At 39.7% G+C, this 16,876-nt stretch overlaps 2 long non-coding RNA genes and 1 other non-coding gene across 3 annotated transcripts; all 3 read right to left on the bottom strand.

Annotated features, from left to right (window-relative positions):
* Positions 1-224: 224 nt before the first annotated feature.
* LOC123631438 lies at positions 225-8,336 on the bottom strand. The gene is made up of 3 exons (XR_006733161.1): positions 8,313-8,336; positions 1,708-1,811; positions 225-344 (listed from the first exon to the last, which is right to left on the bottom strand). It is a non-coding gene; the product is annotated as an uncharacterized LOC123631438 (long non-coding RNA).
* LOC123631053 lies at positions 6,133-6,248 on the bottom strand. Its single transcript, XR_006732933.1, has one exon. It is a non-coding gene; the product is annotated as a U5 spliceosomal RNA (small nuclear RNA).
* Positions 8,337-9,464: 1,128 nt separating the features above from the next.
* On the bottom strand, positions 9,465-16,514 carry LOC123631432. Its single transcript, XR_006733160.1, has 3 exons — positions 16,424-16,514; positions 16,148-16,315; positions 9,465-9,870 (listed from the first exon to the last, which is right to left on the bottom strand). It is a non-coding gene; the product is annotated as an uncharacterized LOC123631432 (long non-coding RNA).
* Between the last annotated feature and the right edge of the window lie 362 nt (positions 16,515-16,876).

The following is a 16,876-nucleotide window of genomic DNA, read 5'->3' as shown; positions in this document are numbered from 1 at the left end:
ACAAAAACTCCTAGTACATTGATGGTGGCTAGTTCATGACAAGATTCTGCACCCAACAAAGAAATTTCATATTATTTTGTAAAGAAAATCCAATTTTCACCAAATATGCTTGGAATAAAATTTTTATTTTTGCCGTTTTAAACGTGTACTTTCCGCAGTGCACTGTGGGTATGTAAATAGGCTGAGTCGCCCTCCCGCTCCGGGAAAGTCGGCGTGTTCACGCAGTGCCTCTGTGCCACCGTCAGGGGGCGCAGCGGCTAGTGGCGGTGTAAAGGCCGATCAGGTCAGACTCGGGTGTTATTAATATCTGTTTTATATGTTCCTACGTCTGAGTTTCATTTCTTCTAAAAAAAAAGAAAGACTGCTATTAAGTTGAAAAATAAAAAATCGGTAAATAAATGATTGACACATAATTCAGGACAGTGGTTCCTCACGTCGGCGGGGAGTGAGGGGTGTGACTGGGAAAGGCCACACAGGAATTTGTTTTAAAAGTTTGAAATTTCGTTTTTCTTAAACTGCACGGTGGGCACATGGGTGTTATGTTGTTAACCGTGCACTCCAGAACAGACATTCTGGAATATTCTGCATTTTTAGTCTGCCGTTTGAGAATTCCTGGCAATGTCCTGTTTAAATTGGAGCTTTTGTGAACAGTTCCAGGTCTCCTGCCTCTGCCCGGCCAGATACCACCGTTGGGGATGAAATCAGACCTGTGTCCCCAGCCCATGCATTTGAAATGTGCTGTCCTCCCCCCCGCGGCGCTCCCCGACCGGCCTGCACGCTCTTCCCCAACGCACGTGCCCTCTGCGCAGCCCTGGGGAAGGGAACCGGCTCTGTGATTTTCCACCTGTCGGTGCAAACATGCCGCATCCCAACGTTCACACCTCCTCTGAATTGAACCCCCCCCCACACACACTTTGCTGGTTCCTTTGCTAGCAAGTCAATTATATTTGACAATGTGATTTAAATTTATCTAATACATTTCAAAAATAGATTTATTGGATATAATTTAAAAGCCATGCAGTTCACCCATTTAAAGTGCACAATTCAGTGGTTTTTAGTATATCCGCAGAGCTGTGCAATCATCACCACTATCTAATTTTAGAACATTTTTGGCACACACACACCCCAGCCCAAGGAAAAAGGAACTCAGTACCTATCAGTAGTTAGTTCCTGTCTCCCCGACCCCCCAGCCTCTGGCAACCACTAATCTACTTTCCGTCTCTAACGGGCCTATCCTGGACATTTCATATAAACGGAAGCATGTAACAAGTGGCGTTTTGTACTGGCTTCTTTCACTTGGCATGTTTGCAAGGTTCATCCACACACACATCTGTTTTGATACTTTTGCATGCTTGCTATATTTCACAATGTAATGGAAAGTTAAAGAGACCCAAGGAGATACAAAGTTCCCACCATGTGAAAATAGCTACACCTCACAGGTCTTAGCGAGGGGCTAAGGGGCTAAGGGGCCAGGAAACGGGTGGGTCTCTGAATACTTTGAGCTTTCTCCCCGTGAGACTTGAGAGAGAGTGTTTCTACACTCCTAGGTTTTAGGGGACGTTAATCTTCTGGCCTTTGCTCTCAAAAGGTCTTGGGCAGCTTTCACTGGTTAGAGAACCACAAAGAAGGTTAATGTGTTTTTACCCATGCCAGACTCCAGACAGACAGGGAGTTTCCAGGGCTTCTGAATCCAAAGTGTGCACTCACCCCTGATTGTAAATGTGTGGCTAGATCAGTTCCATTGCTTGTGGTGTGGCCTGCACTTCCATTTCCAGCAACAATTCATGCTAATATTTAATTCAAGAAATTACCTAGAAACCAAAAAATATGGAAAATAAAAACCTCTGTTGGAATTTCTGATTGAAATTGCTTTGAGTTTATAGATTATATTGGGAAGAATTTCCCATCTTTATGATACCAGGTCTAGCAGTCTATGACCTTGATATATCCTTCCATTTGTATCTTTTATTTATTTACATCTTTCTATAAAGCCACATAATTGAATCCATAAAGGTCTTTTTGTATATTTGTACCTAATATCCAAGGAGTATTTGCTGCTGTTATAAGTGATAGGTTAATATTTAATTGATTATTATATTAATAATTCGAATGATTTACTATTTGTCTAAAAATGCAATTTATTTCTATATTATCAGTTTTGTATCCAACAACTTTGCTGAACTGTAGTTTTAATTCTAAAGGATTATCTAAATCATCACTGTACAATGTAAATATAATGTGAGCCACATATGTAATTTAAAATTTCCTAGTAGTCACATTAATAAAGTAAAACTAAACAGGTAAAATTAATTATATTTTATTAATAGATATTTTGTTTTTATTATTTTAAAATTAATTATACTTACTTAATATATTTTATTTAACCAAATATATCCAAAATATTATTTTAATAATCAACATAAAAATTACTTACTTTTTAAAATACAAAGTCTTCAAAATCTAGTGTGTATTTTACACTCACAGTACATCTCAGTTGATATTTCAAATGCTCAATAGCCACATGTGGGCAGATCCTTTTGGATCTTCCATGAAGATAATCGTATGGACTGAGAATAATGATAATTTTGTTTTTCTTTTTCCAGTCCTTGTACCTTCTCCGCCCCCTGCTTTCTTATTTTACTTTCCTGAGAAGGACCTGGAGTACAAACCGAATGGAAGTAGTGATAGTGTCATTCTTTTCTTCTTCTGGACTCTAAAGGGAAAGTTTACAACACTTTCTGTTGTGTGGTGTTTGATGGAGATTTTTGGTTGGTATCTTTCATCAGATTAAGCAGATTCCCTTCTATTTCTATTATAAGATTAAAATATATAAATATATATTTAAAATACATATATACTGTATATAAAAAATGAATGGAGGCTGGGCATGGTAGCTCATGCCTGTAATCCCAGCACTTTGGGAGTCCTGGTTGGAGGATCGATTGCTTGAGGCCAGGAGTTCCAGACCAGCCTGAGCAACATAGCAAGATGCCCCCACCCCCAGTATCTACAAAAAATTAGCCAGGCATTCTAGCGAGTGCCTGTGGTCCCAGCTACTCTGGAGGGTGAGGCAGGAATATCCCTTGAGCCCAGGAGTTTGAGGTTGCAGTAAGCTATGATGATGCCACTGCACTCCAGCTGGGGCGACAGAGAGAGGCTGTTCTCCCTCCCAACTATAAAAAGAATGGGTGTTTGAGTTTAGAAAATACATTTTCTGTATTCATGGGATTATCAAATGGTTTTGTTCTAATCTCATAGTGATGACCTACAATAAGAGATTAATGTTAAATCATTCTTGCCTGTTCTTGTAGATTGTTCTTTGGTTCCTCTTTGTTGTGGCCGAATCTCAGGGGCCACAGCTACAAGAGGCAGGTTTGCTCACATAGATACAACACCCAACCCTTTCAAACTTTGCAGTGGACACTCTCCTTGAGGGGGAAGGTAGACCGGGTCTCTAAGATTTACCTCCTTTCTGGGACTCCTTGCTTATTTCTGCTGCAGCGCCTATGATGGCCACAAGAGGGTACTGCTTTCCTTAGTCCTCAGTACTGGCCACAAGGCCCACCTGTTACGGTCACGGAGTCAAACAAATGTCTTGTTCCCATTAAATCCTTGCACACATTTTTAAAGATCGTATCTACACATTTCTTGCGACAATTTACGATATCATAAGTTTAAATAGATGCAAAGGATGAATACCATGCGCATTGTAAATATTGACTGTTACCTCAATTTTTTTTTTTGTCTCCCAGGCTGGGGTAGAGTGGCTCAGTCATAGCTCAGTGCAACCTGGAACTCCTGGGCTCAAGAAATCCTCCCCCTTGGCCGGGCGCGGTGGCTCACGCCTGTAATCCTAGCACTCTGGAAGGCCGAGGCGGGCGGATCGTTTGAGCTCAGGAGTTCGAGACCAGCCTGAGCAAGAGCGAGACCCCGTCTCTACTAAAAATAGAAAGAAATTATCTGGCCAACTAAAAATATATATACATAAAAAAAATTAGCCGAGCATGGTGGCGCATGTCTGTAGTCCCAGCTACTCGGGAGGCTGAGGCAGTAGGATCGCTTAAGCCCAGGAGTGTGAGGTTGCTGTGAGCTAGGCTGACGCCACGGCACTCACTCTAGCCCGGGCAATAAAGTGAGACTCTGTCTCAAAAAAAAAAAAAAAAAGAAATCCTCCCCCATATCAATGACCACAAACACTCATCACCGCAGTGCCTAATTAAATTTTTTTTTTTTTTTTGTAGAGATAGGGTCCCACTATGTTGCTCAGGCTAGCCTTCAACTTCTGGCCTCAAGGGATCCTCCCGCCTGCAGTCTCCCAAGGTGCTAGGATTACAGGCATGAGCCACCGTGCCCAGCTTGTTACGTCACATTAAATACGTAATCATTTGGGGCTGGGCTCGGTGGCTCACGCCTGTAATCCTAGCACTCTGGGAGGCCGAGGCAGGAGGATTGCTTGAGTGAGGTCAGGAGTTTGAGACCAGCCTGAGCAAGAGTAAGACCCCCGTCTCTACTAAAAATAGAAAGAAATTATCTGGCCAACTAAAAAAAAAAAATATATATATATATATATATATATATGGAGAGAGAGAGAGAGAGAGAGAGAGAAAATTAGCTGAGCATGGTGGCGCATGCCTGTAATCCCAGCTACTCAGGAGGCTGAGGCAGGAGGATCGCAGGAGTCTGAGGTTGCTGTGAGCTAGGCTGATGCCATGGCACTCTAGCCCGGGCAATAGAGTGAGACTCTGTCTCAAAAAAAAGAAAAAAAAAAAAGATGATTGGTTAGTGACTTTTAACCATTCATTTACTGTGTATCTAATCCAACAATAACTATGTAACTAGTATTTTTTCTATAAAATGTCCTAACCAAGAAGTGAATTCTTGAATTGGTCTCCTAGAGGTCTTTTCCCTTGCAGTAAATTGAAATAAAACATTGACACATATTCTTTACTATATTGCTTGACAAGTTGCTTTAAACAAAACAGAATGTTGAGTGAAAAAAGCAGGAACAAAATAACAGCATATGACTGCATTTTGGCCAATGAAAGAAATTAGATTCGTTGGTTTACGAATGCAACATAAAAAGAAAAGGAAAGTGAGAAAATGATTACCACCAAAGTCAGGTTAGTGTCTTGCCCTAATGGGCCAGAGAAGGGATTGCAGCCAGGAATGGGCAGGGATGTGTGTGCTGACAACGTCCTAGAGTCTGGTTACCCACAGGACCTTTGGTAAGGGCACTAAATATTCAGAACCTTTTAGCTGCAGAAAAGTTAAAAACTTTCCCCAATAAATAGCATAAAAGCTAAAGATTCATACAAAGCGAAGAAAATAAACTGGAACAGAGCAGTGACTCCCACAAATAATGCCTCCTAGAAAGGAAAGAGCTAATAAGAATAGTGCATTGCTTCTTATTAAATAAGGTCTTAGCCCGGCGTGGTAGCGCGTGCCTATAGTCCTATCCCAGCTACTCGGGAAGCTCAGGCAGGAGGATCACTTGAGCCCAGGAATTGAAGGCTGCAGTGAGCTATAATCACACCAATGTACTCCAGACTGGGCCACAGAACGTGACCCCATCTCTAAATAAACAAATCGTATCAAAGCAACTACAGTATGAACAAAAATGAAACATCTCAATAATTATTTATATTAACTACATATACAAATGATAGCATTTTGGATTAAATACATTATTAAAGCCAATTTCACCAGTTTCCTTTTATTTATTTAATGTGGCTTCTACAAAGTTAAAATTTCCATCTTTGTACTTGACAGTGCTGCAATGAAAACCAGCCGACTACAACTATAGGCAGCAAAAAAAAAAAAAAAAAGCATGAATCTTCAGAATAGCTACGAACAAAAGACCTGAAGCCATGCCTGCTGTATATTAACCACATTTACATAAAAGCCAAGAATAGAGAAACAAACACAATCTGCATAACTCAAAACACTAGAAAATAAACCAAACCACACAGCTTAGAAAGCAGACCATGATATGATAAAACTAGCCCCCAGATACCACCCAGAAAGAATAAGCCAATGTTAAAAACAAAAAAAAAAACCACTTCCATCAGAACAATACAACAAACCACCACTTATTTACAGTCAGTCACATCTGCTATTTTAACCATTATGTGTAGCCTTGCCAGAACAAGGCCTCAAAAAATTGGCATAAAACTCAGAATTGTTCCTCTCCACGGAAATCTTTAGTAAAAGGCGAAAGATTTATACGATCTGAAGAGAAACCAGAGTATGCTTCCTTGCTGCTGCTACTCATGTCTCGGGTAACAGCAACTCCCTGTACACTGATGGTATCTATGCATCCCAAGACTTACTGCCACGGAAGTTTATACAAAAAAATGCTGCAAATAAAAATTCTCATCCTTAGGAAACACGAATAATATAGAAATTTGTTTTTCCATGAAAACTATTGTACTGTTTGCAGTGTGTTATGGGTATGCAAATCAACCTGAATCATCATCCTTTGGACTCCGGAAATGCCTTAGTATTCACTGTGCTCTTAGGGCTACCTTTAGGGGGCGAAGTGGAGGCCTTGCTGCCTGGGATTTAAACTCCGTCCTGGTTACTCAGATTCTGATTTTATCTTTTTGTACATTGGGACTTTGAGTATGATTTAAGTAAACGAGGTTTCTAATAGTTGGGGCAGGGAGGGACATTAAATGGCAAAGGAATGGTTAATACAAATTCCGGATAGTGGCACCGTGGAGTGAGGGGTGTGACTAGGGAAAAGGGCCCACAGAGGGTTTCAATGGTGTTGGCAATAGCCTTAAACTTGAAGGGACACATCAGGGTTTTATTACTTTTCTTTGAACCATGCATACAGAATATATCAAGTGTGTGAGATATACTTAAAAGTTTTAAAGGTATTTTTAAAAAGACCAGTGGGATGGGAAGCCACCACTCTAAAAATAATATTATAATAAGGGCAGGGGTGATTCTCTGAACACCCTTGCGCCCTCTCACCTTTTGCTAAGATTGCGTCTTTGGAGAGTGTTTCTTTGCTTCTGGGTTTTAGAGGAAATTCCCCTTCTGGTCTTTGCTCTGCTGCACCTGGGCAGTGGTCACTAAGGAGGGAGTGAGAGTAAGGAATGAGTGTAAGGATGGTGTTGGAGTTTCAGCTATTCCAGACTCCAGAGAAAGTCATGGAACCTCAAGGACTTCTGGACCCAAAGTGTGGTTGCTCCCTCCACTGTGTGGCCACACTCCCACTTCTATGCAGCTAAAGAGTTACTTAAGACATTTTAATGAACACTGATATTTAATAAAAAATGTACTTAACTTCAAAAGGAAAACTTTTTTGGGATTTGAATCAATTTTTTTATATTATAATATATAATATATATTCATGAATATTGTATTGTAAACCTTCCCCTTTATTGAGGTCTGCTTTATGTATTTCAATATAGCTTCATAGGATGGGCGCCGTGGCCCAAAGCCTCTAATCCCAGCACTTTGAGAGGCCGAGGGGGGAGGATGGCTTGAGGCCAGTAGTTCAAGACCAGCCTGGACAACATGGTGAGACCCTGTCTCTAAAATATGTACATAGTTTTTTAATTTTACCATTAAGATTTTTTGTTAGATTTACTTTAATCCTAATATCTTATAGTTTTGTGACAAGTATAGATTTTTTTAAATTACAATTTATAATTATTATTGGCATCTAGTAAAGCAGTTGAGTTCTTGCATTCAGCACTGCATTGCTCTTGCATTCAGCAACCTTAAACTGTTTAGTTCTAATAGATTGTCAGCAGATGCTCTTGGATATTCTATGCAGAGAGCCTATCATCTGAGACTGAGAACTTTTTTTTCCTTTCCAAGTCTTACCCTTTCCCCCGGCCCCCCCTCAGAGAGAGAGGATCTCGCTCTGTTGCCCAGGCTGGAGTGCAGTGGTGAAATCCTAGCTCACTGCAGCCTTGAACTCCTGGGCTCAAGCGATCTTCCTGCCTCAGCCTCCCAAAGTGCTGGGATTACAGGTGTGAGCCACTGTGCCTAGTCAATTAGGTATTTTTTTAATGGACTTTATTTTTTAGAAAAATTCTAAACTTATAGAAAAAATGTAAAGATAATGCAGAGCTCCCATATACCCCACACCCAGGTGCCCCTATTATTAACATCTTATTGGTAATATGGTACATTGATTATAATTAATGTATCAGTAGTCCCTGGTTTATTGAGATTTCCTTAGTTTTTACCTAATGTCCTTTATCTGTTCCAGAATCCCATCCAGGACACGACATTATATTTAGTTTTCATGTCTCCTTAGGCTCCTCTGGGCTGCGACAGTTTCTCAGACTTACCTTGTTTTGATGCCCTTGATAGTTTTGAAGAATACTGGTCAGGTACTTTGTAGAATGCCTCTCTGTTGGAATTTGTCTGACGTTTTTCTCCTTGTTAGACTGCGGTGATTGTTTCTGAGGAATACCACAGAGGTAAACTGCCATTTTCATCCCCTCATCAAGGGCGTACACGTCAGCATGACTTATCACTGCTGACGATGACATTGCTCACATGCCTCAGCTAGTGCTTGTCAGCTTTCTCCACTGTGATGTTACCTTTTTCCCTCCCTTCCATCCTCTAGTCTTTGAAGTCAGTGTTCACACTCCATTTAAGGAATGGGGCAATATTGTATTTTTAAAAATATTATTGCATTCAATTTGTTAATGTTTAATTTATGATGTCTCCCTCTGTATTTATATGTAATGCTGGCCTATACTTTTATTTCTCACATTATCCTTTTAAAGTTTTGAAGCCTATGCTATACCTTGACTTCAAAATATAAAATAAGTTGGGGAGTGTGCCTTTGTTTTTCTAATCTCTAGAACAAATAGTGTAATTTGGGGGTTATCTGTTCTTTAAATGGTTAATAGAACTAATCTATAAAACCATTGAGGCCTTCTATTTATCTTGTGTGTATTTTCCTTTGGGAAGGGGAGTAGGTGGCTAGATTTTTAGCAAGCAGATTTCTTAAGTGGTGCTATGGTCTAAATGTGTCCCCCAAAATTCATGTGTTGAAACTTCATCCTCAATGCGACAGTATTAAGTGGTGGGGCCTATAGGAGGTGATTAAGTTAAGAGGGCAGAGCCTTCCTGGATGGGATTAGGGCCTTTATACAAAGGCTTCAGAAAGTGGGTTCAGCAGGCCTGCTCTTCTGCACAACATTCGTCTCTTTTTGTCTTCTGCCTCTCCCTTGAGGGAGGAAGGCCCAGAGCAGACACCAAACCTGCCGCTGCCTTGACTGTGGACTTCTCAGCCTCCAGGACTGTGAAAAATAAATTTCTATTGTTTACAAATTACCCAGTCTGTGGTATTTTGTTATAGCAGCACAGACTAAAGCAAATGGTTATAGGTGCATTTATGTTTTCTAGATCTTCTTGTTCCAAGTTGGTAAATTATACTTTTCTAAAAATTTAAATATTTACTTTAAAATTTTAAACATATTGGCCCCAAATTTTGTTTATGGTATTCTTTATTATTTTTACATTTCTACCCTGCTTGTGTTCTTATGTCCCCTCTTTTATCACTAATACTGCTTTTTCTTTTTTTTAAGCCAGTCAAATTTAGCAGTGACTAATATTGCTTTTTCTTGATCAGTCTTATCTATTGTATTAATCTTTTCTAAGAACCAGCCCTTTTGTATTCGGTTGTATCATGTTTCTTTTTTCTCATTATTGTCCGATCTTGTTTTTATTATTTCATTCCTTCTATTTTCACCAGAAGCAGCAGGGGGCCAGTTCTAGCGTTGGCAGTGTGGAGTCCTAGCTCAAACTTCTGCTTCTAGCGATAGGGCTTTCTTTTGCCCCCAGTCTTGGAGCACGTGCCAGTTGTCTCAAGAGATGTCCATGACTCAGTGCCAGCTGGAAAGAAAAACATAAAGATCTCAGGTATTTTGTTATAGCAGCACAAACAAGCAGAGACAGATGTTGAGTACCTTTTCATGTGTTTATCAGCCATTTGTGTATCTTCTTTGGTAACATGTCTATTAAAACATTTGCACCTTTATAATTGTTTTTCTTCTTGTTAGTGAACTGTAAGAGTTTTTTTTGTTTGTTTGTTTGTTTGTTTTTGAGACATTTTTGCTTTGTCGCCCCAGGTCCAGGTAGAGTGCATTGGCATCATCACAGCTCACAGCAACCTCAAACTTCTGGGCTCAAGCAATCCTCCTGCCTCAGCCTCCCAAATAGCTGGGACTACAGGTGTGCACCACCACACCTGGCTAATTTTTCTATTTTCTGTAGAGACCGGGTCTCCCTATGTTGCCCAAGCCGGTCTCAAATTCTTGGCCTCAAGCAATCCTCTTGCCTTGCTTGGCCTTCCAAGTAGCCAGGACTACAGGTGTACACCACAAGGCCTGGCTAATTTTCCTATTTTTAGTAGAGATGGGGTATTGCTCTTGCTCAGGCCGGTCTCAAAATCCTGAGCAGAAGCAATCCTTCCCACTCGGCCTCCCAGAGTGTTACGATTACAGGCATGAGCCACCATGCCCAGCTGACAGTTCTTTATACATTCAGGATAAAGTCTTTTATCAGATATATGATTTGCAAATAATTACTCCTAGGCTGTGCTTGTCTTTTCATTTTCTTAATGATGTCTTTTGAAATAAAGGAGTTTTTAATTTTGATAAAGTTTATTTTATCAATTTTTTTCTTTTATGGATCAGGCTTTTGGTGTTGCATCTAAGAACTCCTAGCCTATGCCAACATCATAAAGATTTTCTCCTCTTAAAAATTTCATAGTTTTATCTCTTACATTTAGGCCTGTGATCTATTTTGAATTAATTTTTTCCTTTCCTCTTCCCCTTCTTGAATTAATTTTTGTATATTATGTGAAGTAAGAGTCTAAATTTATCTTTTTGCATGTGACTATCCAATTGTCCTGATACCATTTTCTGAAAAGACTATCCTTTTCCCATTGAATTGCCTTCACACATTTGTTGAAAATCAATTGATCATAAATATGAAGGTTTATTTCTATTTCTGGATGGTCAATTCTGTTCCATTGATCTATATGTCTATCCTATGCCAGTACCACATAGTCTTCTTCTTCTTTTTTTTTTTTTTGAAACAGAGTCTCGCTCTGTTGCCCAGACTAGAGTGCCGTGGCATCAGCCTAGCTCACAGCAACCTCAAACTCCTGGGCTCAAGAAATCCTCCTGCCTCAGCCTCCCAAGTAGCTGGAACTACAGGCATGTGCTACCATGCCCGGCTAATTTTTTCTATATGTTTTTAGTTTTCCAGCTAATTTCTTTCTATTTTTAGTAGAGATGGGGTCTCGCTCTTGCTCAGGCTGGTCTCGAACTCCTGAGCTCAAACAATCCACCCGCCTCGGCCTCCCAGAGTGCTAGGATTACAGGCGTGAGCCACCTCGCCCGGCCTCACATAGTCGTGATTACTGTAGCTTTGTATTAAGTTTTGGAATCAAGCATTCTAAGTACTCTATTTTTCCTGTTCAAAATTGTTTTGGCTATTCTGAGATTTTGACAGGAATTGCAGGAAACCTACAAAACAATTTGGAGAGAATTGACATCTTAACAATACTGAGTCTTTCAATCCTGAACATGGAATGTCTCACCATTTATTTAATTTCTCTTAGCAACGTTTTGTAGTTTTCAGTGTACAAGTCATGCACTTCTTTTGTTAAATGTATTCTTAGTATTTTATTCTTTGTAAGTAGAATTGTTATCTTTTTTTTTTTTTTCTGACACAGAGTCTTGTTCTGTTGCCCGGGCTAGAGTCCCATGGCATCAGCCTAGCTCATAGCAACCTCAAACTCCTGGGCTTAAGCGATCCTTCTGCCTCAGCCTCCCGAGTAGCTGAGACTACAAGCATGTGCCACCATGCCCGGCTAATTTTTTTTTTCTATATATATTTTAGTTGGCCAGATAATTTCTTTCTATTTTTAGTAGAGACGGGGTCTCGCTCTTGCTTAGGCTGGTCTCGAACTCCTGACCTCGAGCGATCCACCCGCCTCGGCCTACCAGAGTGCTAGGATTACAGGCATGAGCCACCGCACTCGGCCTAGAATTATCTTAATATCATTTTTGAGTTGTTCATTGCTAATATATAGAAATACAATTGATTTTTGTATGGGAGATCTTGTGTCCTGAGACCTTGCTGAATTTGTTTGTTAGTTCTAGTAGTTTTGTGGATTCTCAAGGATTTTCTACATATAGGATCATGTCTGCTTCATGTTTCTTAAGGTCTCTCTCTTTTAATCTTAAAGAAGATCTTTTTGTCTTTCTGTGCTGTGTTCTTGTGAATTGCTCAGTACTACCTTCCAGTTCATTAATTCTGTTCTTGATTTTCCCAATCTGGAATTCATCCCATCTATTGAGGTGTGTGTGTGTGTGTTTCTGTGATTATTTCATTTCCAGAATTTCTAATTGGTTGTTTTCCATATTAAACTATTTCTGATGCATATCTGTCTGCTTTTGTTTCATATTCTCTGATCTTATTATTATTATTATTTTTTTTTGCCTTTTTATCTTTTTGAGGACTTACACTGATTTTGAAGTCTTTTTCTTTTTTTTTTTTTGAGACAGAGTCTCACTCTGTTGCCCGGGCTAGAGTGCCGTGGCGTCAGCCTAGCTCACAGCAACCTCAAACTCCTGGGCTCAGGTGATCCTTCTGCCTCAGCCTCCTGAGTAGCTGGGACTACAGGGATGCACCACCATGCCCGGCTAATTTTTTTGTATATATTTTAGTTGTTTGGCTAATTTCCTTCTATTTTTAGTAGAGACAGGGTCTTGCTCTTGCTCAGGCTGGTCTCGAACTCCTGAGTTCAAACAATCTGCCCGCCTCGGCCTCCCAGAATGCTAGGGTTACAGGCGTGAGCCACCACGCCCGGCCTTAATTTTGAAGTCTTTTTCGTATTATGCATTATTTAAATTACTTTATGGGTGAATTCTCAGAGACATTTAAAAAAATATGAACAGACTCTTTTTTAACAGTTGGACATTTTTACTTTGTTCTCTTTTCTCCTTGAACTTACATTTTCCTTCTACTTTCTCCACAGAACTTTGTCTGTATATATAATATATGTTTGGAAGTCTATTTTAAAATGTTCCCCAGCCTGCATTTTAAAATTTTCTCTTCAGTTTTTTTTACATTTCATTTTTTTTCATTGTGATAGAGTATACATAAACAAAATTTATCATTTTCACCATTTTTAAGTATACAGTTCAGTGGCATATTTAATATTCACACTTTTGTGCAACCATCACTACTATCCAATTCCAGAATTTTTTCATGATCCCAAACTGAAACTCTATATCCATTAAATAGTAAGTAACTCCCCATTTCTCCTTCCCCAGCCCCTGGTGACTACCATTCTATTTTCTGTCCTTTTGTCTCTGGTTTATCTCACTTAGCATAATGTCTTCAAGGTTCATCCATGTTGCAGCATGCATCAGAATTTTATTCTGGTGTTTGTTTTAATTTTTGTTTGTTTGTTTGTAAAGATGGGGTCTCACTATGTTGCCTAGGCTAGTCTTGAACTTCTGTCCTCAAGCAAAGCTCTCACCCTCCCAAAGCCCTGGGATTACAGGCATGAGCCACCGCATCTGGCCTTATTCCTTTTTATGGATGAATGATACTCTATGACATGGATATATCACATTTTGTTTATCCATTTGTCTGCTGATGGACACCTGGGTTGTTCCCATCTTTTTGGCTATTGCGAATAATGTCTCTATGCAATTATTTTAAAATTTAATTTAACTTTTCAAATTAACAGTAAAATTGACTTTTTCAGGTGTGCAGATCTATGATTTCTAACACATATATAGACTGCATAACCACCACCATAATCAGGATCCAAAATAGTTTCATCACCCCCCAAAATTTCCTCACGCTGTCCCTGTGTAGTTGTACCTTCCTTCTACGTGTAATCCTTTACAACCAGGGATCTGTCCTCCATCAGAAGTTTTGCCTTTTTTAAGAGACATGGTCTCACTATATTGTCCAGCCTGGCCTGGAACTCCTGGGCTCAGCCTCTTGAGTAGCTGAGACTACACAGGTGTGCACCACCACACATGGCTTCTATCTTGGATTCCATCTTGAAATGGCAGGCAACTGCAGCTGCAGACCTCAATCTACAGTACATATCAAGCAATTCAGCTTTTTCTCATAATGTCATGATTTTCTCTGCTTCCTGGGAGCACATCTAGCATCACTAGTGGCACTTCATATGAGTCCCACGGTGTTATTCAAGGTCTGCAGTATTGCACTAAACAGGATGAAAAATATGTAAGAACCATAAGAGATCACTGTTTACTATGATATGCAACTTACTGGAGAGAGAGGAACTGCTTACATGGAGATGATTAGCACCACATGGCATTTTAAGTGGCTACTTACAACACTCGAGCTCACATAGCAACAGGAGGTGGCTCATCATAGCAACAGGAGGTAGCTATCAAATTATTACAGTAGTACGGTATGCACTACAGTTAATTTTATGCAGTCATGATTTAATACTACATCTTTATGTTTGTTTACATTTTTCTTGACTGTAAATGGTGCCATGTATGGTGTTTGCATGCATCAGTTTAGACAAATTTTAACTTTTTATAATATATTTTTGTATATTTTATGGTAGTAAATGATAACATGGACTAGTGTATGTGTATATATATATTATGCATTCATGACAAATGTTTTTATTCTCTTTTTAAATATTTCTAAGCTATGTGATTTGTTTTTTCAAATTGTTGCATATCTCCCCCAAATTTCCCAATATATTTATCGAAAAAAATCCACCTATAAGTGGATCCTTGCAATTCAAGCCCATGTTGTTCAAGAGTCAACTATAAATCCAACTATATCAATTATAACATTAAATGTAAATGGATTAAATAATCCAACCAAAATGCAGAGATTGTCAGATTTTATTTAAAAATAAAAACAGGCCAGGCATGGTGACTCATGCCTGTAATCCTAGCACTCTGGGAGGCTGAGGTGGGAGGACTGCTTCAGGTCAGGAATTTGAGGTTGCAGTGAGCTATGATGATGCTACTGCACTCTAGCCCAGGTGACAGAGAGAAACCCTGTCTCAAAATAAATAAATAAATAAAACAAACCAACAAGCTGGTTTGTTACAAGCGCACACCTGTAATCTCAGCAATTTGGGAGGCTGAGTGGGGAGGATCACTTGAGGCCAGGAATTCAAGACCAGCCTGTGCAGTGAGACCCCATCTCTACAAAAAAATTAAAAAAAAATTATCTGGGTGTAGTGACACGTACCTATAGTCCTAGCTACTTGGGAGGCTGAGGTGTCCAATCCCTTGAGCCCAGGAGATTGAGGTTGCAATGAGCTATGATTGCACAACTGTACTCCAGCCTGGGCAACAGAACAAGACCCTGTCTCAAACAACAGCAACAACAACAACAACAAACAAAAACCCAAAATCTATCTGTATGCTGTCTACAGGAGACATACTAGATTCAAAGACACAAATACATTGAACATAAAAGAATGGAAAAGAAGGCCAGGTGCAGTGGCTCACACCTGTAATCCTAGCACTTTGGGAGGCCAAGGCATAAGGATGGCTTGAGGCCAGGAGTTTGAGAGCAACCTGAGCAAGAGCAAGACCCCGTCTCTATAAAAAATAGAAAAATTAGGCAGGTATTGTGGCGCATACCTCTAGTCCCAGCTACTTGGGAGGCTGAGGCAGGAGGGTTGCTTGAGCCCTGAAGTTCATGATTGCAATGAGCTATGATGGCCACTGCACTGGGTGACACAGCAAGACCCTGTCTCAAAAAAATAAATAAAATAAAAAAGAAAAGAACAGAAAAGATATATCATGCAAAAGCAACCACAGAAAGCTGAAATGTCTATACTAATAATCAGACAAAATAGACCTTAAACAAAAAAATATTACTAGCGATAAAGAGGGACATTTTATAATTTTTAAAGGGGCAATCCATTAGGAAGACATAACAATGATAAACATACATGCGTTAAATAAGAGAGCACCGAAATACATAAAGCAAAAACTGACACAAATAAATGGAGAAATAGACAATTCAACGATAGTTGGAGACTATTCAGGGTTCTCCAGAGAAACAGAATCAACAGGATATCAACATGTATATAGATATACAGAACTAAATGTATTGTGAGGGATTGGCTCACATGATTATGAAAGCTGAGAAGTCTCATGATCTGCTGTCTCCAATGCTAGAAGTCCAGGAAAGATGGTGATGTTGTTCCAGTCCAAGCCTGAAGGCCTGAGAACCAAGGGAGCCAATGGTGCAAGTCCTGATCTGAGTCCAAAGGCTGGAGAACCAAGAGTGCTGATGTCTGAGGGCAAAAGAAGATGGATGTCCCAGGTCAAGAAGAGAGAGTGAATTCGTCCTTCCTCCACCTTTTTGTTCTATTCAGGCCCTCAATGGCGTGCATGATGCTCACCTGCATTGGGGAGGGTAGATCTTCTTTACTCAGACGACTGATGAAAATCTTAATGTCTTCCAGAAACACCCTCACAGACACACCCAGAAATAATGTTTTACCAGCTATCTGGTATCTCTTAGCCCTGTCAAGTTGACACATAAAGGTAACCATCACAGAGACTTCAATACCCCACTTTCAATAATGAATAAAAGAACTAAACAGAAGATCAACAAGGAACTATAAGAGTTGAAGATAATATTAACCAACCAGACTTAACAGACTCCAAACACTTGATACAACAGTAGAATATACATTCACATGGCACATTCTCCAGGATAGGCCTATGTTTGGCCACAAACAAACCTCAATGAATGTAAAAGGACAGAAGCAATACAAAGTATGTTCTTGAACCACTATGAAATAAAATTGTAAATCAATAAAAAAGAAATTTGAAAAACTCAAAAATAGGCA

Source organism: Lemur catta, chromosome 1 (genome assembly GCF_020740605.2).
Source record: "Lemur catta isolate mLemCat1 chromosome 1, mLemCat1.pri, whole genome shotgun sequence".
NCBI classification, from domain to species: Eukaryota; Metazoa; Chordata; class Mammalia; order Primates; family Lemuridae; genus Lemur; species Lemur catta.
Note: the sequence above shows the minus strand (reverse complement) of the source record. Positions and strands in the feature narration are given on the sequence as shown.